General features: G+C 42.2%; 2 long non-coding RNA genes across 2 annotated transcripts in view; one reads left to right on the plus strand and one right to left on the minus strand.

Moving 5' to 3' along the window:
* LOC309642032 overlaps positions 1-25,086 on the plus strand; it is a 92,794-nt gene that overhangs the window by 30,431 nt on the left and 37,277 nt on the right. The window lies entirely within an intron of this gene.
* LOC309642047 lies at positions 1,543-14,109 on the minus strand. Its single transcript, XR_014252935.1, has 2 exons — positions 2,678-14,109; positions 1,543-2,453 (listed from the first exon to the last, which is right to left on the minus strand). It is a non-coding gene; the product is annotated as an uncharacterized lncRNA (long non-coding RNA).

The following is a 25,086-nucleotide window of genomic DNA, read 5'->3' on the forward strand; positions in this document are numbered from 1 at the left end:
TACATGGATGGGTCTCTTGCTTCTCCTGGAAGAAGTCTCTTTGACTTATTCCCTCACACTCAAGACTTGACTTTAGAGGATAGATAGGATTTGTAAGGTGAAGAAAGGGGAGTGAGCATGACACACCAGAGAAACAGGGTGACCATCGTAGGAAACAGTAGGACTTAATAAGCACATTCCTTTGCTGAAAATAAAAGGTGCTCAGTTTCAGCTCGATCCTCCCTTCATACATGGGAGAGTGAATAGTGGTCACAAACCACAGGCTGAGGTGCTCCATGCAGGTACTCATTAGAAAGAATTTCTTCCTTCCCACACTTGACTACATCCAGCCAGCTTCTTGAGGGTTTGTGTGAATGCCTACCACCCAGAGGGACTTGGACTAGGCCAAAAAGTCAGCTTCCCACTTGAATGGACCTATCCCTGGGCCGCCACCACAAAGATACCTGACAGTTTTAAAGATGGAATAGAAACTTTTCAAGGCTGACAGCTTCAGTAACGGTTGGGGTAGGGGGTAATGTGTTTTTGTGATGTGCATGTACGTGGTAGGGGGTGTGAGCGTATGTGTCAGCAGAAACATCACTGTTACACTTGCCGCTGTCCTGAGAGGGACACAATGGTGAGAAAGACTGCATCACTACTGAATTCCCTTAGGGAAAAAAAATTAATATAAGATTTTTTTAAGTGGAAAAGTGTTAGATTACATAGAAAGATAGAATTATATAGAGAAAGAAATACAAGAGTTTTGAGCACTTGGTATGTTTCCGACACTGTTCTAAGCACCTTATATGTATTAGCTCATGGATTAGCTCCTAACAACCATGTGAGGTAGGAGCTCTTACCCTCATCTTATAAATTTCTAAAACCGAGACACGGAGTGGCTAAGTCAGTCACCAAGATCTCACAGTTTGCCAAGTGGTGGAGCCAGGATTTGAATACAACAGTCTGACTCCAAAGCCCACGCTGGTGTGGAGATTGACTCATACATAATCTGAGTTTGACTGATAGATACAAACCATTGAGCTTCCCTCTGGCAACATCCTAACTCTGGAAATCATTCTACTTGGGTTACACATAGCTTCTCTCCATCAGGCGAAGACTGAGTCCTCTACTCACTAAGGGCTTCTGCTATTTCTATCAAGTGTATATTTTGGAGGAAAAGTAAAATATTTTTTATAATAGATGGTCTTTTAAAAAATCTCTCGGCTTCCCTGGTGGTGCAGTGGTTGAGAATCTGCCTGCCAATGCAGGGGACACAGGTTCGAGCCCTGGTCTGGGAAGATCCCACATGCCGCGGAGCAACTAGGCCCGTGAGCCACAACTACTGAGCCTGCGCGTCTGGAGCCTGTGCTCCGCAACAAGAGAGGCCGCGATAGTGAGAGGCCCGCGCACCATGATGAAGAGTGGCCCCCGCTTGCCGCAACTAGAGAAAGCCCTCCCACAGAAACGAAGACCCAACACAGCCAAAAATAAATAAATATTTTAAAAAAAAATCACAACCCTAAGAGGTACAGAAAATTTTTTTTTAAAAAAATAAATAAATAAAATAAATCTCTATTATGAGATCTTCAACTATCCAGAAGAGTAGAGGAACAGTACAATGAACTCCTGTATGCCCATCACCATCTATCCCTTCACAACCCATTTATCCCCGCTAGTCCCCTCCCCCCACCTATTCTGGCTTCTTTCTCCACGGCACCATGGAAACTCATCAAGGCTCCCAAAGACTTCTATGAATCACAGGCCAGTGGATGTTTTCCAGCCTTTTTCAATGTCATTCTTCTGATCTATCTGAATCTCATGACACTCTTGAGAAGATACTTCTAAGATCATATTAATAGGATAGCTACCATGCTTTGAGAACTTTCTCTGTGCCAGGCACAGTCCTGAGCACTTTTTATACATCGTGTCATTTAATCTTCAAAACAATGTTGAGGTAGGTACTGTTATGGTCTCCATTTTCAAAAGGAGGAAACAGACTGGTAAACATTCCTCATTTTGAGGAAACAAAATGAGGCATAAAGAGGCTAAATAGATTTGACTGAGATTGATGCTGAAAGCTCAGCCTCTGTGCACTGGTGCCGAATCGAATCTCAGAGACAGAGTTTTGGGTACAGTAGAAAAGAAGAGCTTTATTGCTTTGCCAGGCAAAGGGGGCCACAGCAGGCTTGTGCCTCTCAAAACTGTGTCGTCCACCCCGCACCCCCCCACCCCCGGGGGATTTAATGATGGTCTTTATAGCAGTGGTCATGGGTGGGGTTTCTGATAAGATTAGGGTGTGTAAAGGCCTGCACTGCCTTAATCTCCTCGCAGGTGGTTGTCTCCTAATCTTGGTGAGCTTCCCTGGCCCCTTTAATCTTGCCTCAGGTGGTTTCTTGGCAGCTCCTCCCTTGATTAGCAACTGGTCGAATCTGCGCTTTGGAACGCAGGGAAGGTCATGGAGGCTGGAGTCTTACCTACAAGAAATGGAGGACAAAAAAGGCTTTCGTGCCCAGGAGCCCCACAGAGCCCTGCTTGGTTTCAAGATCACATAATTAGTAATGGCTAGAGCCTGGACTGCAAATGAGGTCTGCCTGACTCTGAAGTTCATGCTGTTCACCACTACACCGGACCCTGAATCTCTCCCCTCCCTGGCTGTTAGTACATCACTCTCTCCTGGAGCTACTTGTATCTCTCTCACCTTCCTTCTCTGTCTCCTCTATGGGCTTATCCTCTTCATTCCATCTTCCAAATGTCAGTGTGTCCTTTGGCGCTGCCATCATGCTCTTCTTCCTTACTTCTCTCTTATACTCCATGATCTGAAGGACCTCAGTCATGGCAATGACACCCATATGCCAATGACCTCCAACCTATGATTCCAGCTCAAATATCTTGCAAAGGTGCCAGTTCCAACATTCTCTTGACGGTCCCATAGGAGCCTCCACCTCAGCATGTTCATTCATCATCTTACCCTCAAAAGCTACTCCTCTTCCTGTGTTGCTGGATTAGAGAAATTGCATCACACAGATGTCTACCAAGTCCTATCAATTCTGTCTCCAAAATATTTCTTGAACCTGCCCTTTTCTCTCTATCCTTGTTAGTTCAAGTCCACACCATTTTTTCCTTGGATTATGGCAAGTGCTTGATTATTGCCAGCCTTGAGTCCCCCAGTCCATTCTCCAAAACTTTTTCAGGTTGATTTTTCTAAATACAGATCTTATAACATTACCTGTAAACCCATCTAACATGATTCAAAACGGAGTAACACCTGTCAAGGGCCCCTATTAAGTCTCTTTCAGACACCCAAGAACTGGAAAATTACTGAAGACTGCAAGTCTATTCTCCAAAAAACCACATCCTATAGAGACACAGCCAGCCCAGGTACTGCTGTGGACCAGAGTAGACATCAACCCACTCCCTTTTCCCGCACCTTGCCCTGTGAAGCCCAGTAAAAGACTCAAACCCCCACCCTTGGGTGCCAATGCCGCTCTATGCATCTGGCCCCTTTCCTCTCTTGGGAAGTGAATAAAAACTCTCTTCTCCTCTTGCTAATATTTCCGTGAATTCTTTCACAACCCACGTTGGCTCACCTAACATTACCTGCCTGTTTAAAATACTTCAACAACTTCACATAACGTTCCATATAATCCAAATTCCTTATTATGGCCTACAAGGTCCATTGTAGTCTAGACTGATTCTAGAATACCTGTCAGAATTGTACCTCACCACTACCCATTTGCCCTTAATTTTCTAGCTATGTTGTATCTCTCTGAAATGCTTCTTAGGTGCTTATAATCTTTCATATTTCCATATTCTTCTACATAATGTCTAGATTGTCCTTCCATTCATCCCCACCTCTGCCCCCCTGCCACCACACACCAACACAAGCTCACATATTCTCTACTTGGCTAATCTAACTTATCTTTCAAGACCTAGCTCAAGAGTCATCTTTAAGGACCTTCTTTGACCACCCTCTCTCCATCCCAGTCCAAGTTTGGGGTCTCTCCTTCATGGTCCCATAGCACTCTAGATTTCTGAGGCAGAAACCATAAGTTGCCTACTCAATATCCTTTCTCCCCTCTCCTCACTAACCGAACTCCAATTCTGTACAGTGTACAAGGTGTCCATGTAAAAATACTCATCATCCAGACTCCCTTGAGCTAAAAGTGAGCATGTGACCTACTTTGCTCAATGATATGGAAGTAGAATTTTATTAGGTGGGGCTTCCAGAAAGCTATGGTTTTCCTGATAAAAACAGACTTAGCTGGCCAATGCCCTTGCCATTTACCCTTTTCCTGACCCCCTGCCTAGAACACAGGGCACCCAGAAGTAGAACAACCATCTTGCATCTATGAGAATGGAAGCCAGACACTGAGGATGGAAGAGCAGGAAGTTAGATGGAGCCTGGTGTTATTTGACTTCCTTGAGCATTAGTGCCAGCCCTGGACTGCCTTCCTCTGGTCTTCTTGTTACATGAGAAAAATAAACTTCCACTGGATTAAGCTACTACTGTTGAGTTTCTGTTATATGTAGCCCAACACAGTTCTAGCTGATAAACTCTCCCTTTTTTCTTATCACTTGTCACATTGTATTGTTAGTAGTTGCCTATTGTCTAAGTCTACCACTACACAATAAGATTCACGAGCACATGGACTGTTTTATCAGACTCCTCTTTTGCCTTAGCTCACGTCTCTTGGCCCACTTTTTAGTTCAGCCTGGGCCACAGCAGCCAGCAGGAGAAAATGGACAGCATAGTTTCTCAGCTGCACCAGTATCTCTGGCTTTCTACTGGGAGGCCTCGGCCTCTGCTAGGGGACCCCAGGAGTCACTCGGCTGTTCTGATTCTTACACAAACTTGGAAGTGGAGGGAGTTAACATCCCAAGGACAATCCTTATTCAAGGGATTGACTGCTGCCCGCTTCCATATCTCAAGTGGACAATTCTGAGGGGCATCCTACACAGCTTCTTAGAGGGTGCCCAGTGGGATTGAACCCTCATTGCCCACAGTGGTAAGTCAGCTCAGTAACACTTTGTGTCCTTCCTATTTCGTTGTTTCCAGTTCCCACTCTTGTTTATTTCCCAAAATAAAACTTCTGCTTTTGGGGGGGAACCTGAGCTAACACAGCTATGACTTAGTGTGGTGCCCAGCTCTTAACAGATATTTATTTGTTCATTGATACATAACTGAATGAATGAACTTCTTTTCCAGTGACTCTTCTTTGTGAGAACTGCTCTTTATTCCATCAAAACATCATAATCATTTGAAAAGATCGGAGTGCTCATAGGGGTGGAATTTAATAGCTACTCACTTCCACAGAAAGTACTGGCCCCAGAGAGGGAGGGAATCATAACAGCAGCATCTACCCAGATTTCAATCAGTGAGGATTCACACTTATTACGATCAACTAGGTGGGGAATCCCTGAATTACCAATATGAAAATTATTGTCCTAAATACAAGGACACTTAAGCACTAAGCCTTGGTTTATTGATGATTTGAACATTTAGGCAAATAAAAGAATTAAAATATTATAAAAAATTAAAAGACTTGGTTAGGAAACCAACAACATCTATGAATATAAAATCATGTTTTTCCAAAAGATGCGACTCCAGTCCCAAAATAAATCATCAGATCTAAAACAGCTATAATAATGTTCCAACCGATGGTTTTAAATTATCATAAAATCAGGAGAAAAGTAAGTAGTTTTTAGGATAATAAGAAAATGTTAGCAATAAAGCATTATTAGAAAATACGGGACAACATTCTGTTATCATGGGCTTTGTTTTTAGATCGATGATTTGATAAAAATTCATGCGGCCCTTTCTATTTAGTTTTTAAAAAGAGATAAAAACCGACCACAGCAAGATGCCTCTAGGTCTGTGCACAGTGCCTTAGAAATAAAAATTTATTATGAAAGGATACAGCCTCAGCCCATCCAAAGAGCTCCTCCTCCTGTTTTTTCAAAATATAAAAGGAGTCTGAAGAGAGGAACATTCACTGAAGAACCAGAGCATGACAAAATCAAGGAGTAGCAAGCAAGAGGGTTCAAGCTTCCAAGTCAGAGCTAGGTCTCCGATTCCTTGAGCAGGACGAGCCCAGAGGCCAAACTCTGACATGGACAGAGCATCCCGGGATCCTCAGGGCCCTACCTCCCCATAAGCGGCCTTGTTGAGGAACTGTGCTCACCTGCAACTCTACAGGGGCTTTCTGGCAATAATATCTTAACTCCAAGAAATTCAGCTCTAATAGGAAAATAGCATAGGAGAGAGTCATGGGAGAGAATTTTTGAAAAAGGCACCTCTTCCCATTGTTTCCAAGCACTCCTTCAAGGGCAGTCTCTTTACTCTGCACACATCATCTTGAAAGAGGAAACAAAAGGTTCAATTCAGGCATAAAGCAATTATTTTTAAAACAAGTGGTTTGTAGTAAGTTTCTAACTTAGCTTAGAATTAATTTCTAATTAATTCTAATTGCTTAATTCATCTCTGACATTTTTGATGAGTGGGTAGTAGATTTTGTTTTTCAACTTATGGGCCTGAGGACACACACCTGAACCACAAAGAGTAAGCTACAAATTCGGAAAATAATACGGGAAGGTGAGGCTCTGGGGAGGAGAAAGACTGTGAACTGAGACTTCTTCTTACTTGATAAAATTCTACAGTTTTGAATTTTTTACAATAAGAATGTTTCTGTGTGTAACTTCTGAAATTTTAATTTTTAAAGGATCATCTAAAATCATATTATTATCTGTGATCTGCTTACCCGTCTAGGTAGTGACCCACTTTCTCTATCTGGTCGCTTTGTTCAGCCATTCCACACACTAGAGCCTTTAGGGCAACTGTCCTCAGACCAGGCACTGCAAGGACTTCAAAGACCATCCTCGTAATAAGCAAACATTTGCGGGATGCTGACGATGTGCCAGGCACTGTCTCAAGAACTTTATCAGAACTATTTCATTTAATCCTCACCCAAGTATGTCAGTACTAGGATGTACCCATTCCTCAAAGGAGGAAGCAAGGCACAGAGAGATGAAGGAAATTGCCCAAGTCTATTCAGCTGACAAGGATGGAGCTGGAATTCAAACCCAAGCAATCTGGCTTCAAGCCACATCCCTGCGGGATTCTCCCTGTGGGAGAATGATGCACACCTGCTGACACCTGCCTTCAACCAGGCACCTGGTGAGTGTTTTACACAGGTCATCCCACCCTACCCCATAATAGCCCCATGAAATATGGGGTGCTGTCCCCACTTTACTAATCAAGAGACTAATACCCCAAAAATAAAACAACTCGCCTAAAATTGGACAGCTAGTGGGTGCCAGAGCCAAGATAGCAACTCAGAAGGAGTTCTTTCCGCTCCCCACTTCCCCCGCCCACAAACACACACACACACACAGTAGGAGGAGAAAAGGGAGAAACAATAAGTATAGACAATGTATAGACATACATGAAAACATCCTGGCACAGGTGAAATGGGTGAAGGGGGTCAACTGCATGGTGATGGATGGTAACTAGACCTGTAACTACTACGTGATCACTTAGTAGTGTACACAGATGTCAAATTATAATGCTGTACACCTGAAACTTCAATAAAATTTAAAATCCTGGCATAATAAATCACCCATGTTCTCAAAAAGACCAAAGCCATGCCACTACAGAATGGACTCTCTTATAAGATGAACTTCTATCCCTGGAAAGGTTTGTGCAAATGTTGACATCTGGCTGCCCATTAAGAAGGCATAAGGTGGCAATTCAGACTACCAGACCTTTACTGGCCCTTAAATCTAGAGAGAATATTATTCTAGAGCAACTCTGGGTTTCTACAGTAACACAGGTCCTCTGAGAAGGTAAGTGCAGCCATAAAATGAAGTGCTGCTTAGTACTGGCTTTGTCTCCGTGGCTACATTGTCAGTTCTTTGAAGACAAACATTGAGTCTCATCCTCTTTGTCATCCTGGGCAAGGGCCTCACTCTGCTCAAGGTCACCTACAACCTTTAAGAGACAAATCTGAGGCCCATCTCTCTGTTCTCATCTTACTCTATCTCTCAGCAGTGGTAGACACTTCCTCCCTAAAACCTCTTTTTCTTTTAGCTTCCGTAACACCTCACTTCTCCAGCTTTCCACCTACCATGCTGGCTCTTCCTTCATCTCTTTTGCTGCCTCCTCCTCCTCCTCTTCCCAACCTCTATATTGGTGTGACCTAGGACGCAGTTCTTGATCATCTTCTCTCAGATCTATACTCTCCCCTGAGATCAGCTGGTCCAGACCCTGGTCTTCAAATACCATCTATAGGCAAATGATGCCCAAGTTTATATCTGCAGCTCTGACTTATCTGATCTCAGTGTTTTGATGTCCAATAAGCATCTGAAACTAACCATGTTCAAATCAAACTCTTAATTTCCACCCTCTACAACTCTTCTTTCCCACCTCAGTAGGTTGCTCAGGACAAATACCTCTTTTTCCTTCACACCCACATCTAATCCATCAATATATCCTATTGTCTCTTTCTCCAAAATATATTTTGTTATCAACTGCTTCTATTCCCACCTGAGTCCTAAGCCTCTGGACTTACCTGAAATAGCCCAAAGTGTCTTCCTGCTCCCATTCTTGCCATTTTCACAGTCATTCTTCTAGCTAGAATGATTTTTTAACCCTTCAACAGCTTCTGACTACACATGGAATAAAATCCAAACTCCTCACCAGAGCCTTACAAGATCCCTCGTAGCCCAGTCCCTGCCTGCCTCTCCTTCCCCATCTTCCATTCTCCCTCCTTTGCTCACTAGGCTCTAGCTACAAGAGCTCCTTCCAGAGCCTTGCACATGCCAAGCTTGCTGCTGCCTCAGGACCTTTGCACTTGCTGTGTCCAATGCTTGGGATGCTCTTCTCCTTCCCCAGCTGACTCCATCTCCTTCAACACTCCCTCAGACAGGCCTTTTCTCATCTCACACCCATCACTCTCAACTACATTTATCCTATTTGATTTTCTTTATAGACGCTATGTTAGTTTGTTTGTTGTCTTTATTCCCACTGGAAAGTAAGCTTTAAGAAAGCTAGGACTTCATCCAACATTTTCACCAGTATCCCAGTGCCCAGAATGATGCCTGGCACAAAACAGGTGCTCAATAGATATTCATTAAAGAAATGAATAGAAGTATTGAAGAGGTTTTGGTTAAGTGATGATTTCATGCCACAACTGGGGTTACAGGGGTTAAAAACATTAATCTCTGTTATAAACAAATGATTACAGAATCCCGAGTTGCCCAAGTTGCCCTAACAAGTTTACATGAGATCTGGGACTGGAAGAGTGATGCTGGGAGAGGTTGCAGCCAGTGACTCTCAAGTTCAACTCCTTTTGTTTTGCATTCTCAGTTTCTCGATGTAGGGAACAGAGTTTTAATGATGAACTGGCCTGCTTCTTCCCTGACCCCATAGTGCACTTACATGAAACAAAGAGTAACCAAGGCAGAAAGCCTACTAATGGTGCCAATTTGGACCAAGACATGAATTATCCCATTTATATGGTCAGATATGTGTCTTGTTCGCCTAGGATGCGATCCAAAGTAATGTCATGAGACACTTCCAATAGCATATGAAAAAGACCCACATGGACATTCTCTGAAATTACTAGTGAGTTTGTAGCTCCACTGCAAGTTCCATTTCCATTTTCAGAAGTGTCCATATTTTTAGATATTAAAGCAAATCTCATGAGGAGGATTAAGGATTAGGGGTTATCAATGTAAAGAGAAAACTATCATTCTTAATCATGACTTCATTATGTAAAAAAATGACTTCCTTTCATTGGATTTTGGTTTAAACCGTTATACTGAAATTGGCTTCTGAAAAGTTATTTCAGGTAACTTATTTATAGTCATGATGCAGAAAAACACAATTTGCCACCAGTATCCTATTATTTCTACACTGCTCAGTTATTTGTGACCTGAATAAATAAGGCCTGGTGGTTTAATAGGATGAGAAGTCTGCTAAGATATGTAAAGGCAAAGATAAAACCTCTGCCCTTTCTCTCCAAGATGATGAACTTGATTCAGTGGAGCTGCAAGTCATGGTACTTCCAAAAGCATAACTGTCCACCCAGAGCCCTTCCACGTGGAGCCTACTTCAAAGGGACATCAGGGTGAAGTAATGGGGCTGGCTTAAATAAGATGATTCAAAAGGAAAAATCAGTTTTTGTTATAGGCAACTGAATACCTCAGGAAAATTTCCAGATAGAATTATCCAGATCATTTTTCATCATTTTCACATTTCCGTTTGCACATCTAATCACAACTGAATATTTCATTTCCAGCTCTTCTGTGAATGGTGCAACCATGAATGAATTTCTTCCCTGTTGGTAGTATGCTACATTGCTTGATAAGGCTTTAAAAGAGTCTTAGAGGAAAGGTGCCAGAATCGGGTGAACTCTCACATCTCTGGAGAAGAAAGACTAGGGATCTCCAGCTTACTGACAACTTGCCAGGCAACAAAATTACTGAAAGATACTGACATTTTTTTATTGTCTAAACTCCAAATCCTTTGACCAATCCCCTGATATAGATATCTACATCCTTCATTTGCTTTTGTTCATCGAATAAATGACATGAAGATGTGATGCTCTGATGAGATGAAATCGAGTGTGTGCATGTGTGCGCACTTGCATGTGAAAAGGAGAACATCTGTTTTCCCAGGGTATGTCAAAGATGTATGATTCTTAATGACTTCTGTTAGGATCTACTCATAATCAAATGTTTAAATGTCTCATCCTCAAAACGTCTGAGCCATACTAAATTAATGAAAGAAAATGGTAATTGTTCGCTAGGGGAATCAAACAGAATGCCACATTAAGAAATCACCGGAAACCCTGTTATCCATTAACACTATCCTATTCCAAAAATTGGCGAAATAAGATCACAGGAATTGGGCTTCCCTGGTGGCGCAGTGGTTAAGAACCCACCTGCCAATGCAGGGGACACGGGTTCGAGCCCTGGTCCGGGAAGATCCCACATGCCATGGAGCAACTAAGCCCGTGCACCACAACTAGTAAGCCTGCGCTCTAGAGCCCGCAAGCCACAACTACTGAGCCCGCAGGCCACAACTACTGAGCCTGTGAGCCACCACTACTGAAGCCCACGTGCCACAACTGCTGAAGCCTGCACGCCACAACTGCTGATGCCCGTGTGCCTAGAGCCCATGCTCCACAACAAGAGAAGCCATCGCAATGAGAAGCCCACACACCGCAACGAAGAGTAGCCCCCCGGGGCTTCCCTGGTGGCACAGTGGTTGAGAATCTGCCTGCCAATGCAGGGGACACGGGTTTGAGCCCTGGTCTGGGAAGATCCCACATGCCGCGGAGCAACTGGGCCCGTGAGCCACAATTACTGAGCCTGCGTGTCTGGAGCCTGTGCTCCGCAACAAGAGAGGCCGCGATAGTGAGAGGCCCGTGCACCGCGATGAAGAGTGGCCTCTACTTGGCGCAACTAGAGAAAGCCCTCGCACAGAAACGAAGACCCAACACAGCCATAAATAAATTAATTAATTAAATTTAAAAAAAAAAGTCTCCCTCCCAGGTTCATTTAAAAAAAAAAAAAAGAGTAGCCCCCACTCGCTGCAACTAGAGAAAGCCAGCGCACAGCAACGAAGACCCAACGCAGCCAAAAATAATAAATAAATAAAAAGATCACAAGAATTCAAGCTATATTCCCATTCAAACTAAAGGCATTTTTGCCTCCTCACCTAAACTGTAAAGTCCTCTACAATAGGATTTGTGTCATGTCTCTGGGTCCTAACCAAATGCCCTACAAACAGAAGGGGCTGAATACATGTTCTTTGATGATGATAATAAGAATAACGAACTAACTCCCCTTAATTCCTACCATGAATGATATTCCATATGTTTACTCATTAGACCCATATTTCTCTAAACATGTTCCACAAAAGGTACCTGTGTTGCACTACTGATGGTTGTTCTATTAAAAATGGAGGAAGAAGAAGGGCTCCTTAGATCAATTAAGATTGTGAAACCTGAGGTGTACAAGGTTAAAGATGTTTTTCTGCTACAGAAGTTCTTAAGAAACTTTATAACATGTTTGTGCATTGTGAAACTCTAAGAGATGGTTAAAGTTTGCAATATTTTCCAAAATTGTTTAATAGGAAAAACTTATGAAACTTTGAAGGGCACCAGTGTCTTTCACAACGAAGTTTGGGAAATGCTACCTTAGACAAATGTTAAATGAGTACCCACGGTATGCAAGAATAGTGTCCATGGAAACATGTCCCTTCTCTCAGCCTCGGTTGTTATTGTTTTTTGTTTTTAATTTTTTTTTTTTTTTTTTTTTTTTAATTTATGGCTGTGTTGGGTCTTCGTTTCTGCGTGAGGGCTTTCTCCAGTTGCGGCAAGCCGGGGCCACTCTTCATCGCGGTGCGCAGGCGTCTCACTATCGCGGCCTCTCTTGCTGCGGAGCACAGGCTCCAGACACGCAGGCTCAGCAATTGTGGCTCACGGGCCTAGTCGCTCCGTGGCATGTGGGATCTTCCCAGACTGGGGCTCGAACCCGTGTCCCCTGCATTGGCAGGCAGATTCTCAACCACTGCGCCACCAGGGAAGCCCTGTTTTTTTTTTTTAATCTGTAAACAGATGATAATAACACCCATCGCACAGGGTTGTCATGAAAATGAGATGAAATCAAATCTTTAAGAGGTCAAGCCTAGCAGCGCAAAACAGGCACACGATGAATGCTCCTTCTCTGTCCGCACGGGCAGTACTGGGGGGGAAATGAAATTGTCCTGAATTTAACTAGACCTGCATACACCTTTTAGGTGTGTACACGACGTGAGGACGGAATTGTGGCACGTGCACTCATTCTCTGGTTCAGGAGTTAATTCAGGCCAGCCATGGTCATCTCCCATCCCAACTGGGATTTCCATGTCCTTCACCTGATAAACCTCCACCTGCCGCTGCCTTTGTTCATTAGACCCATGATCACTCACACAATCACACACACTTAGAGACTACCCGGGCATTCAAGCCTGAACCGAAAGCACAGTGCTTCCAATTGCCAACATGGGCTAAAGTGTATTTCTCAGCCAAGGATCTTGGGCAAAAGAAATATATCATTTAGGGCAATGCAAGTGCTGAACAGTACACTAGCACTGCATTTGGCTTCTAATCTGTGTTAGCAACACTGCATGGCAAAGTGGACTGAAATAAATATTTAAATAAAATCAAAGTAGCACGAGGCATTGCAAAAATGAGCCTTTTGTGACTCGAAATTCATCAGTGATACACTAGCGCCCTCTGCTGGCTAGGTTTTCCAACAGCTCAGATTGCCCAGTAGTGTTTTTTGGGGGTTTTTTTCCTTCTTTTTAAGAACCTGCGATGTTTCATTTCGGTTCAATTTTTTTATACATAAACTAGAAAAAAGTGTTAGTAGAATGGTACTTACTATAGAATCAAAATGCATGGAATTATTTAACATTATTATTTCTTAACCTTTCAGTCCTCACCTGAAGAGGTAGCTTGGTCTAAAACACTTAGAGATTTCCTATTGAGCTGTAATCATGGAGTATTATTATATTATTTCTCTTTAAATTGTAAAATATTCCATAAAAGGCAATTTGTGTAGGCATCCTGCTGGCACATCATATAGGTTCTCATTTTTATTAATTATGGATAAAATTTTTGCCTCATTTTACATGGCCTATTGCTTTGGACTGCCAAATTTGGCAAATAAAAATATGTCCCATGTACTTGCATGACACATACTAATACTAAATATATTAAAGAATACTAAATTATTGAGTAGAAAAGAATCCATTGTTTTTCTGAAATTCAAATTTAATTGGGTTGCCTGTATTTATCCGGAGACCTTACCTATTTTCAGGTGTGCTCTGAATTTCATAATTGAAATTCTTTTCTCTTGTGATACGCAGCGCTTATCCTACCATAATAATGAATAGAAGCAAAACATCTCTCTCCCTGTTTTCTGTTTTTTCCCTCACATTCTGTGAGACACTGAATAGGTTTTAACATATCAAAGCTTAAAGCAAAAGATTGCATTAGCAGGGTCAGCTAGGCCTGAGATTGAAAACATTTGTTCTTTTTTTAGAAAACATTTGTTCTTTTTTTAAAAAGTTTAATTAATTTAATTAATGAATGGATTGAAAGAGAAATTCTGAATTACTGGATTTCTTTTATGCAGCAACAGAAAGTACTATTGATATATAAAACATATAGAATGTTTTGTTTTGCTTTGTTTTCAGAATAGTAAATATGAAAATAAGGGCACCTAGATGCAACACGATTCTAAGGCAGAGAATCTCAAGCCTACACAGTAGAATCACCTGTGAAAGTTTTAAAACTCAAGGCTATCCAGGCCCCACCTGCAGACCAGTTAAATCAGAACCCTTGAGATTGGGATCCCAGGGAACTTTATGCCTTTAAAGCAGCCCAGGCAATTTTAATATGCAGCCAGGGTGGCAAACCACTGTCCTGAGGCCATCAAGTCCCTTCAGAAAGTGCTTCTTGCCTTTGACTTGCATGTGAATCAGTGCAGATTGATTTAGTAGAATCTGGGCATTTTTAACTAGCTTCCAGTTGATGTAGTTGCTGCTGGGCCAAGGACGACACTTGGAGGAGCAAGATTCTAAGAGAGGTCACAAAAGAAAAGGTGACTTGTTTCAATATGGAATTACAGAATGTCTGTGTGAATTCAAAATGCAGATTACTTACAACTGCATTACTGTAATGATAACTGCCACAGAAATGAAGGAGGGAGGAAAGCTCAGAGAAAAACTTAATAGTTCTGGATTAGAGACCTAAATGTAAGACCGGACACTATAAAACTCTTAGAGGAAAACATAGGAAGAACACTCTTTGACATAAATCACAGCAAGATCTTTTTTGATCCACCTCCTAGAGTAATAGAAATAAAAACAAAAATAAACAAATGGACCTAATGAAACTTAAAAGTTTTTGCACAGCAAAGGAAACCATAAACAAGACGAAAAGACAACCCTCAGAATGGGAGAAAATATTTGCAAATGAATCAACGGACAAAGGATTAACCTCCAAAATATATAAACAGCTCATGCAGCTCAATATTAAAAAAACAAACAACCCAATCCAAAAATGGGCAGAAGACCTAAATAGACATTTCTCCAAAGAAGACATACAGATGGCCAAGAAGCACATGAAAAGCTGCTCAACATCACTAATTATTAGAGAAATGCAAATCAAAACTACAATGAGGTATCACCTCACACCAGTTAGAATGGGCATCATCAGAAAATCTACAAACAAGGAATGCTGGGGGGCTTCCCTGGTGGTGCAGTGGTTGAGAATCTGCCTGCCAATGCAGGGGACACGGGTTCAAGCCCTGGTCTGGGAAGATCCCACATACTGCGAAACAACTGGGCCCCGTGAGCCACAATGACTGAGCCTGCGCGTCTGGAGCCTGTGCTCCGCAACAAGAGAGGCCGCGATAGTGAGAGGCCCGGGCACCACGATGAAGAGTGGCCCCCGCTCGCCGCAACTAGAGAAAGCCCTCGCACAGAAAGGAAGACCCAACACAGCCATAAATAAATAAATAAATACATTTATTTTTAAAAAAAAAGAAATGCTGGAGAGGGTGTGGAGAAAAGGGAACCCTCTTGCACTGTTGGTGCGAATGTAAATTGATACAGCCACTATGGAGAACAGTATGGAGGTTCCTTAAAAAACTAAAAATAGAACTACCATATGACCCAGCAATACCACTACTGGGCATATACCCAGAGCAAACCATAATTCAAAAAGACACATGCACCCCAATGTTCATTGCAGCACTATTTACAATAGCCAGGACATGGAAGCAACCTAAATGCTCATCGACAGATGAATGGATAAAGAAGATGTGGTACATATATACAATGAAATATTACTCAGCCCTAAAAAGGAACAAAATTGGGTCTTTTGTAGAGACGTGGATGGATGTAGAGACTGTCATACAGAGTGAAGTAAGTCAGAAAGAGAAAAACAAATATCGTATATTAACGCATATATGTGGAACCTAGAAAATGGTACAGATGAACCAGTTTGCAGGGCAGAAATTGAGACAAAGAAGTAGAGAAAAAATGTAGGGGGGACACCAAGGGGGGAAAGCAGCAGCGGGTGGTGGTGGTGTGATGAATTGGGAGATTGGGATTGACAGGTATACACTGATGTGTATAAAATGGATGACTAATAAGAACCTGCTGTATAAAAAAATAAATAAAATTTAAAAATTTAAAAAAATAAACATTAAAAAAATAAAATTTAAAAATTAAAAAAAAAAACTTAATAGTTCTGCAGTGGGTTATTGTATCAACTTGAGTGATCTTCCTGTTTTCTGTCACAGCATCCCTCACTGGCCAAAAGGTGTTAATATTTGCTCCCTGAGTACTTTTGCAGAAAAGGTATGAGAATTTGCATTAGATCGTTTTATTTGCAGCATCTCAAATATGCAGTAATTTAAAGCATACAAGTTTAGGTCATATTAGAATTTAGTTCACAGTTCAATTCCATGAGACCTTTTTTAACCATTTTAGTCTGTTGGAGCCTAAAGTAGCGATATGCTGATTGTGCGACCAAGTAAGTGAAGCTGATCAAATCAACCTTTGAAAGTGTAATTGGTAAATCTCCTCATGTGCTTTTGAAAAATTAATCAAGACAGGTTTGGTGAACCTTGCTGAGAGAGTCTCTTTGGGACAAATGACTCGGTTCCCAATGTATTGTCATAAAAGAAAACTCCAGCTGCAAATCCCAAGGTGACCCATTTATCTTGCTTGGGTGGCACATAATGACTTCTTGAGCACTGCAAATAATTCTGCTGGTTTAAAAATCAATTTGGAAAAAAAAAAAAAAAATCAATTTGGTTAATACAATTAAATGAAACTGATCCTTCAGGTTCAAAACCCATCAATTTGACTCACACATTAACATTTTAATATGGAAACAGCCACAGTAATCTTCCAGCGCCTTCTAACAGTGTTCTATGGGGTTGTCCGGTCAGGCCGCTCAGGATGGCCATTCTCTTGTTCTCTGTACATCCCCTACTCGACAAGTGCCTGCTTCATCTATACCCTATGCACATGACTGACCTTCCTAAGGACTTGCCCCAGCCTCAGCTAATGATTGTTCTGATCAAAGGGGTGGTGAGGGGCGTGTCCCTCTGCTGGTTTCCCTGGTAACTAATGAGGCCACCTGACATCAATTCCCCCTATAACCGGCAATCTCCCCTTCCCACAACCAGGAGAAAGCCTGCTACCATGTCCTGCCCACCGTCTGTCCGCTGCACTCGGTGGGGTGTCCCTCCAGGACCCTGCTTCAGACCTGTCAGCTCTCCCATCCATTAAACCACTGATGTCTCTGTTGCTGACTCCGGGCTCTTTGGTTTTAAAGCTGGGCAAGTGCAGGCCTTGGAGGCCTGCAGGGTGCAGCCCAACAACTGGCGGAGCAGCCAGGAGACCAAGGAAACTCCCGAGTGCCGAGATGTTGAGAAATACACGACGGGGAATGGAAAGCTGCGGGGGGCTGTCCACTAACACGTGGGGCCCAGAAGTTCCAGGGGTGATCCCAAAAGTTATGGGGGAAATCCCCGGGTGGCTGTCCTTGATGAATGGGGGCTGCCAAGAGATCTGGAGAACAATGGCCCCTGATGGTTCTGCCATTGTAGCCAAGTGAGGCTTTTGTAACTGGTTAAGCTAGCTCTCTAGAAGCAATTGGTATTCTCTTCTTGTGCCTTTGAGATGTAGATGATCTACCTGGGTTCTCAGGAACTTTAATCACATGTGATCTCTAAGAGTAAATGAAGAAAAGGGAGAGAGGCTTTTAAAAAACCATATAGGAATAATTATGTTTTGGGAATATCTATCTAAAATAGTCTCTCCAGATTTTGGTAACTTGAAACTAAACTCAGTTAAATGAAGAGAATTCATTGACCGTCTGGTTCATTTCAAATAGGGTAAAATACTGGAACATTAATTGCTGGGCAGGCCTAAGTTTGTCTATCTTTGCCCGCTTCGGATAGGAAGACTAAAGCATTAAGTTTTCCAATCAGGAAATTTACAATTGCTTGCTTATTGGTTTTTGCCAGAGATTAACGTTTTTAAGGGTTAAGATTACAATCAGACATAATTTAGTTATTGTAACCAAGTTTGTTTATCCATTACATTGTGATCAGGCGTTTAACGGTGTCTTTTTAAGTCTTTTGTCATTTATAGGCAGTAATTGCTGTGCTCTGACACTTCTGCAAAAGTGCTTCATCTTCAAGAAGATTCATAGGAAGGACTTTTGGCAAGTACAGGTCTCTGATAAATTTCAGATCATACAGCTGAACTGGGTAAGAAATTAAAGAATCCTAATGGAAAACCTAATGGCTTCGTAAAAAGTTAACAAAAGGGTTGGTTACTGGTGAATATGGTTATAATGTTTATGGGTTTTGTCTGGAATGTTACTGGTTTTGATCTGTTTTCCAGGTAGAGGGAAGCCCTTCCCCTCAAGTTAGTTTTGACTTACAGCAATTTGGTAAACTACACTTATGGGTAGAATTTATCGACTGAAAAAAAACGCGCAACCTAAAAGTTGAGAGTTGTTTTAGTTGGCAGACTTTCAGAGGACTTCAAGCCAGGACACAGCATCTCAGATAATGCTGAGAAAATTGTTAGAGGCGAGGGGGGAGCCAGGATATATAGGAGTTTCTGCAACAAAGGGCAGGTAGTAGGGATATCAAAAGATTACTCTTAATTAAGGAAAACCGGACATCTCAAGTTAATGAAATTAGCCCTTTTCTATGTATGGGAAGAGGTAAAGTCTGGGCTCATTGAAATCATTCCTTTGATATGCACCTCAGCTGTCTGGGGCCAGTATCCTGTGTTTTCTCCTCCTGAGTTTCAGGGTGCACCAGTCATTGGTGGCTGCAGCAGTTGACTGCTAGATGGCAGGCATCCTGTTTCTATCTTGAGTTCCCTCAGAGCTCACCATAGGGGCGGCTGTAATGTGGTAGCTTGAAGGCTGCAACATCTTTTGTTTACTGATATGGCAGGCAGCATTCTTAGTTCATAAATTGAAGCACTTTTCTGTCTGGTCTGCCAACTAAAGGTTGGCACTTGCCATCTACCTCTACAAGGATTAAATCCCAAGCTGCTATGACTGCTGACCTTCAACACATCCTGAGAGGAGTTCAGGGTGGAAATCAGGAATGAGGTACTCTGTGCTCTGGGAAAAACTGGCAGAACAAGCCTTCAGATAGTTAGATATTTTCAGGAGAAGATTTTATGAGTCCAATTCTTACATCTCCTCGTATCTAGAAAAGCACTAGTCTTTTATGGTGACGTCTGCTCCTCACGACTAGCAGTAACCTTCTCGAGCCTAGCAGAAACCTTCTGCAAAAATGCGTGCTTGATTGCACGTACCCCCCCTTCACCAAAATCACATATATGCTAACCTTCCTCCCTACCTCTTTGGAGCAGTTTCTCAGAGCTATCTGAAATGCTGCCTCCAGGGCTATAGTCTTCATTTTGCCCCCAATAAAACGACTCACAACTCTCACACTGTGCAATTTTTTTTTCAGATCACAGGTCCCTCCAGACATTGGAGACTCTTAGGTTCTGAGCAGCCTTATCAGGTGAAAGACTGTCTCCTGGCATGTGCAGGAATCTCTATATTTGGGGACCGAGAAATCCAAGGTGGAGCCTGATGGCAGGTCTTTGGCATGGCTTTCTTGGCCTTGAGAGGCCTTTTGGGAATTCAGCCTGAGACTCCTTCTGAGGAGTTCTGCCTCAGCCAGTTTGGAGGAGCCTATGTGGTCAATTGATCAGACTTGTTTTGCAAACAAATTAGTTTTGATTTGGCTGTGTTTGGTGGAGAAGAGAGTAATTTTAGATAGAAAAAGATTGTTTCAATAGATATTAAATTCTAGTTCTGTTAATTGAGGTCTGTATTTATGAAAGTTATTGTGTTAGCCACACTTGCCCTGATGTTCAGGAGGAAAAGATTATCCAGTGAAGTTATCACAGAGTGTAACTACTCATGATGTATATAACATTGCTTGCTTTAAGTCGGCTGCTAAAAGCACATGTACAAGTCTTGCGTAACAATTTGGTATAAGTGATAAAATGTATGGCCTATAAAGTGTTTCCCCATTAACATATCCCTGAGCCTGTTCACAAGATCTGATTAAGTTTCCCCCAGTGTGAATAACTAGGCGAAAATAAAGGAGGTCTAGCACCGAGGGACATGATCCGAACCTGGGGTAGGAGCCAGCACCCCAGCATTGAGGGACGGATATTTTGATCATCAATGCTTTCTATTGAAAGATTTGCAATCAAAAGGGGAAATGATGGAAAAATCTACCCATATTGAGGTATGGGGTTGTATATGAGGCTTATACGTGGTTTAACTTAAATTTTACTGACCAGAGCAGCCTGTTTTGTGGCCTTTCAGACACACATTTTACATCTGCTTTGGCCATTGAGGAAGGGAATGCATTTGAAAGTCAAAATGGAGTAGCTGTGGTTCAGACACCCAAGGTGAAACGAGGTGGCCATCACGTGATTTTAGACATAGTCCTCTATTACTGAAAACTTGAGTTTTCTGAACTGTACTGCAGACCAGGACAGAGACCACAGGCGGGTGTGGTATTAGCTCAGAACGTGGCTACCGCTTGTATTTTGCTTGTCCTCATCTCCCTGCGTTGGGCCTGTTCGATGTCTTACATTTCGTCCCTCAGCTACCGCTTGTATTTTGCTTGATTGTCCTCATCTCCCTGCGTTGGGCCTGTTCGATGTCTTACATTTCATCCCTAGCCTGAGGGAGGAAACCTATTTGAGGGCTGAGCAGCAACACTGGCCTCCCCGTGCAAGGAGTCTTATTGCTGGGTCTGCAGCGAGATGCCATTGCTGCCCTCCTCTGGACTTCCATGAAAAATTGACCCGGCTAATGTGACTATAGGGGACGACTGACCATGGGGGGAAAGACTTACCAGCTTCCAGTCCCACGTGCCAACCTGTCAGAAGGACCCCCGTAAACGTTACTGTACCACTGACTGCCCGTGACCCTCCCTGGGCTGTGCTGTGTGTGGAGTGGGACAGGCTGGCTTCTGGACACAGAAGTCCAACTAGTGGGACTACTTTCTGCTTGGAAAGACCTAATGAGTCCACCCCTAATGGCACCCAACATAACATGGGGGGACAGATGTGTACTAGGACAGCTGACCCCTCGCTAGGCCACCAGAATGTTTCTTTTAGAGCCAGGCCTTCCACTCCCCGTGGGGGTGGCTCTGGGTTTGTGAAAACCAGAGGTGGCCTTACCTTCCTTATTACCGGACAGGGCACTGCCGCTTCGTTGACCTGGTAAGCGCCTGGCTCCAGAATGTGCCCACATCCTGGCAAATGACTGTTCTGAGCATACTAGGTATCTTACTCCTGATGCTGTTTGGCTGCTGCTGTCTGTGTTGTATTGTGGCATCTGGTTGCAGTGCCCCCTGCATACCTGACCCCAGGGATGTCATGGAAGACGGGCTGGACCGAGATAGGTAAGGGTCATACAGGGTATGTAGGGGTGGGGTGTCTGGTCAGGCCACTCAAGACGGCTGCTCTCTTCCTCCCTGTACACGCCCTGCTTGACCAGAGCCTGCTTCACCTACACCTACTCACAGGACTGACCTTCCTACACACTTGCCCCAGGCCCAGCTAGTGATTGTTCTTATCAAACGGGTGGTGAGGGGCGTGTCCCTCTACTGGTTTCCTTGGTAACTAATGAGCCAACCTGACCCAATTCCCAACCTGTAACTGGCAATCTCCCCTTTCCCCTCCTCCCCAGGGAAGCCTGCCACCACGCCCTGCCCGCAGTCCACCTCACACGGTGGGATGTCAGTCCAGGACCTTGCTTCAGCCGTCTAAGCTGTCCCATCACTGATGTCTCTGTTGCTGACTCCGGGCTCTTTCTTTGGTCTTAAAGCTGTGCAAGTGCAGCCCAACAGGGTTATGTTTAGAAAGCAGTGCATATAGTGTTGTCTTTAAAATCGCACCAGAATTAGTCATGGAAATTAATATTGAAATATTTCTTCAAGCACTCAAAGCCAATGCCTTTACAAGGTCTTTGGCGTGTATTCACCAGAGAAGGCAGAAGCATTACAAATGGTGCCTCAGATTCCACTGGACAGCCAGTCTCCCCACCGACCACCTGCAAAGTTACAAGAACTACTTGGAGCACACAGGTATGGTCAGTTCTCATTGTATTAACTCAATCAATGGTATGTAACCTTGTGACCACTCCCTCTCTTGGAACTGTCTTCTCTGTTTTTCTACAGGGTACCACACCTATTTTTGGTCTTTTTCTCAATATTTTCTTCATGTCTTCTTTCTCTGACAAAACCTTAAATGCTGGTATTCCCCCCTTCTAATCCTTGGCCCTCTTCCCTTCCCTTTTCATTTATTCCCGTTCATTCATATGGCTTCAACTATCAGCCATAAGGTGATAACTCCACCTGTAACTCCAGGCCTGGCCTCTAAGCTCTAGATTCTTGCTGTTCAATAGGGCAGTTACTAGTCACAGGTGACTGAAATTTTTTAATTAATTAGAATTAAATAAAATTTAAAATTCCATTCCTCAGTCTCACTAGCCACATTTCAATACTGAATAACCACATACATCTAGTGTATGCCACATTGGATAGTTCAGGTAAAAAAACATTTCCATCATCACAAAAAAATTCTACTGGACAGTGATATCTAGATAACAATAGCTAGTAATATATGTGCCAGGGATTCTTCTAAGTCTTTTATATGTAAACTAATCCTCACAACAAACTTCTGAGGTACTTAACAGTAGTCAAAATCACAGAGACAGAAAGTAGAATGTTCGTTGCTGGCGGGCATCAGGGAGTGAAGGTTGGGGAATTGTTTAATGGATATAGAGTTTCCATTCTGTAAGATGAAATTAGTCCTGGAGATGGAGGACGGTGATGGCTGCACAATATGAATGTACTTAATACCACTGAACTGTACACTTAAAAATGGTTAAGATGTCAAATTTTATGTGTATGGTAGCACAATGAAAACAAACAAACAAACAAGGTTTGTACTAAGTACTTTTTAAGATTGTGGTGAAACTGGTATGCATTGTAGCTTTGGAAACAGGTATTTGGAACTCCTCATTATAACAGATAACTAATGCCAGCAGTAAGACTACTGAAAGAGAATCCAATTAAAATGGGAATTTTATGGTAGACACTTTAAAAAAAAAAAAAAAAGTGTGCTTGGGACTATAGCTTGAAAAATGAAACTAATATGATGAAAATAAATTTATCATATATTTAACAACATTGAGGTTAACACTGCAACTATTTGCTCACACTTAGAACAAAGACATTGGTTATACTGACATAACAATTTTGAAAAAATTATGAAGAATAAGTAAATGTGCATTTAATTTTTTTAGATTCTACAAGCACCTGTACAAAATTCAAAAGGTTCAAAAGTGTACACAGTGAATAGTAACACTTCCCTCTCTCCAATATTCAATTCACCTTCCCTGGTGGAGACTTCTATTTATAGCTCATTGTATTTACATACAGGGATGTTCTAGAAACCTGTAACATGTATGTATGAATGTATATATTCTGTCTCTTTCCTCCTTTCCTTGTCCAATGCCCTGCTGTTTTCACTTAATATATCATGGAGAGCTTTCCATATCAAGAGTATGCGTATTTAAATAATACCTGTCAAATTATTCTCCTTAGAGGTTACAGTCAATTATTCCCTAATAATGTCTGAGAGTATATTTTTTTAATTTACTTTTTAGTCAATTAGCTTCAGGTGTACAACATAATAATTTGACATTTGTATACATTGCGAAATGATCAACACAATAAGTCTAGTTAACATCCATCACCTTACATAGTTACCAAAAAGATTTTTCTTGTGATGAAAACTTTTAAGATTTTACTCTCTGGGACTCCCCTGGTGGTCCAGTGGTAAAGAATCCACCTTCCAATGCAGGGGACGCGGGTTCTATCCCTGGTCGGGGAACTAAGATCCCACATGCCACGGAGCAACTAAGCCTGTGCGCCCTGGAGCCCGAGCACCACAATTAGACAGACAAAATACGCATGCCACAACTAAAGAGAAGCCCGCGCACCACAACTAGAGAGAAGCCCATGCACTGCAACGAAGACCCAACAGCCAAAAAAATAAAGAAATAAAATAAACATTTTTTTAAAAAGATTTACTCTCTTAGCAACTTTCAAATACAGTAGTCCCCCCTTATCCATGGTTTCAGTTACCCGCAGTCAACCATGGTCCAAAAATATTAAATGGAAAATTCCAGAAATAAACAATTCATAAGTTTTAAATTGCGCACTGACACAACTAGTGTGACAAAATTTCACACTGTCCCAATCCATTCGTCTGGGGCATGAATCATCCCTTTGCTCATCGTATCCCACCCATCAGTCACTTAGTAGCTAACTTGGTTAACAGGTCAACCATCATGGTATCGCAGAGCTTGTGTTCAATAACCCTTCTTTTACTTAATAATGGCCCCAAAGTGCAAGAGTAGTGATACTGGCAATTCAGATCTGCCAAAGAGAAGCCATAAAGTACTTTCTTTAAGTGAATAGGTGAAAGTTTTCAACTTAATAAGGAAAGAAAAAAAATCATATGTTGAGGTTGCTGAGATTCACTGTTGAGAACAAATCTTCTATCCATTAAATTGTGAAAAAGGAAAAAAAATTTGTGCTAGTTTTGCTGTCATGCCTCAAACTGCAAAAGTTATGGCCACAATGTGTAACTGCTTGATTATGATGGAAAAGGCATTAAATTTGTATCAATACAATAAGATATTTTGAGAGGGAAACCACATTTGCATAACATTTATTATAGTGTATTGTTATAATTGTTCCATTTTACTATTATTGTTCACCTTTTACTGTGCCTAATTTATAAATTAAACTTTATCATAGGTCTGTATGCACAGGAAAAGACATAGTATATATAGGATTCTGTACTATACAAGTTTTCAGGCATCCATGGGGGGTGGTCTTGGACCATATCCCCCACAGGTAAGGGGGGACTACTGTATGCAATACAGTATTATTAACTAT

This window comes from Balaenoptera physalus (genome assembly GCF_965194825.1).
Source record: "Balaenoptera physalus genome assembly, chromosome: 13".
NCBI classification, from domain to species: domain Eukaryota; kingdom Metazoa; phylum Chordata; class Mammalia; order Artiodactyla; family Balaenopteridae; genus Balaenoptera; species Balaenoptera physalus.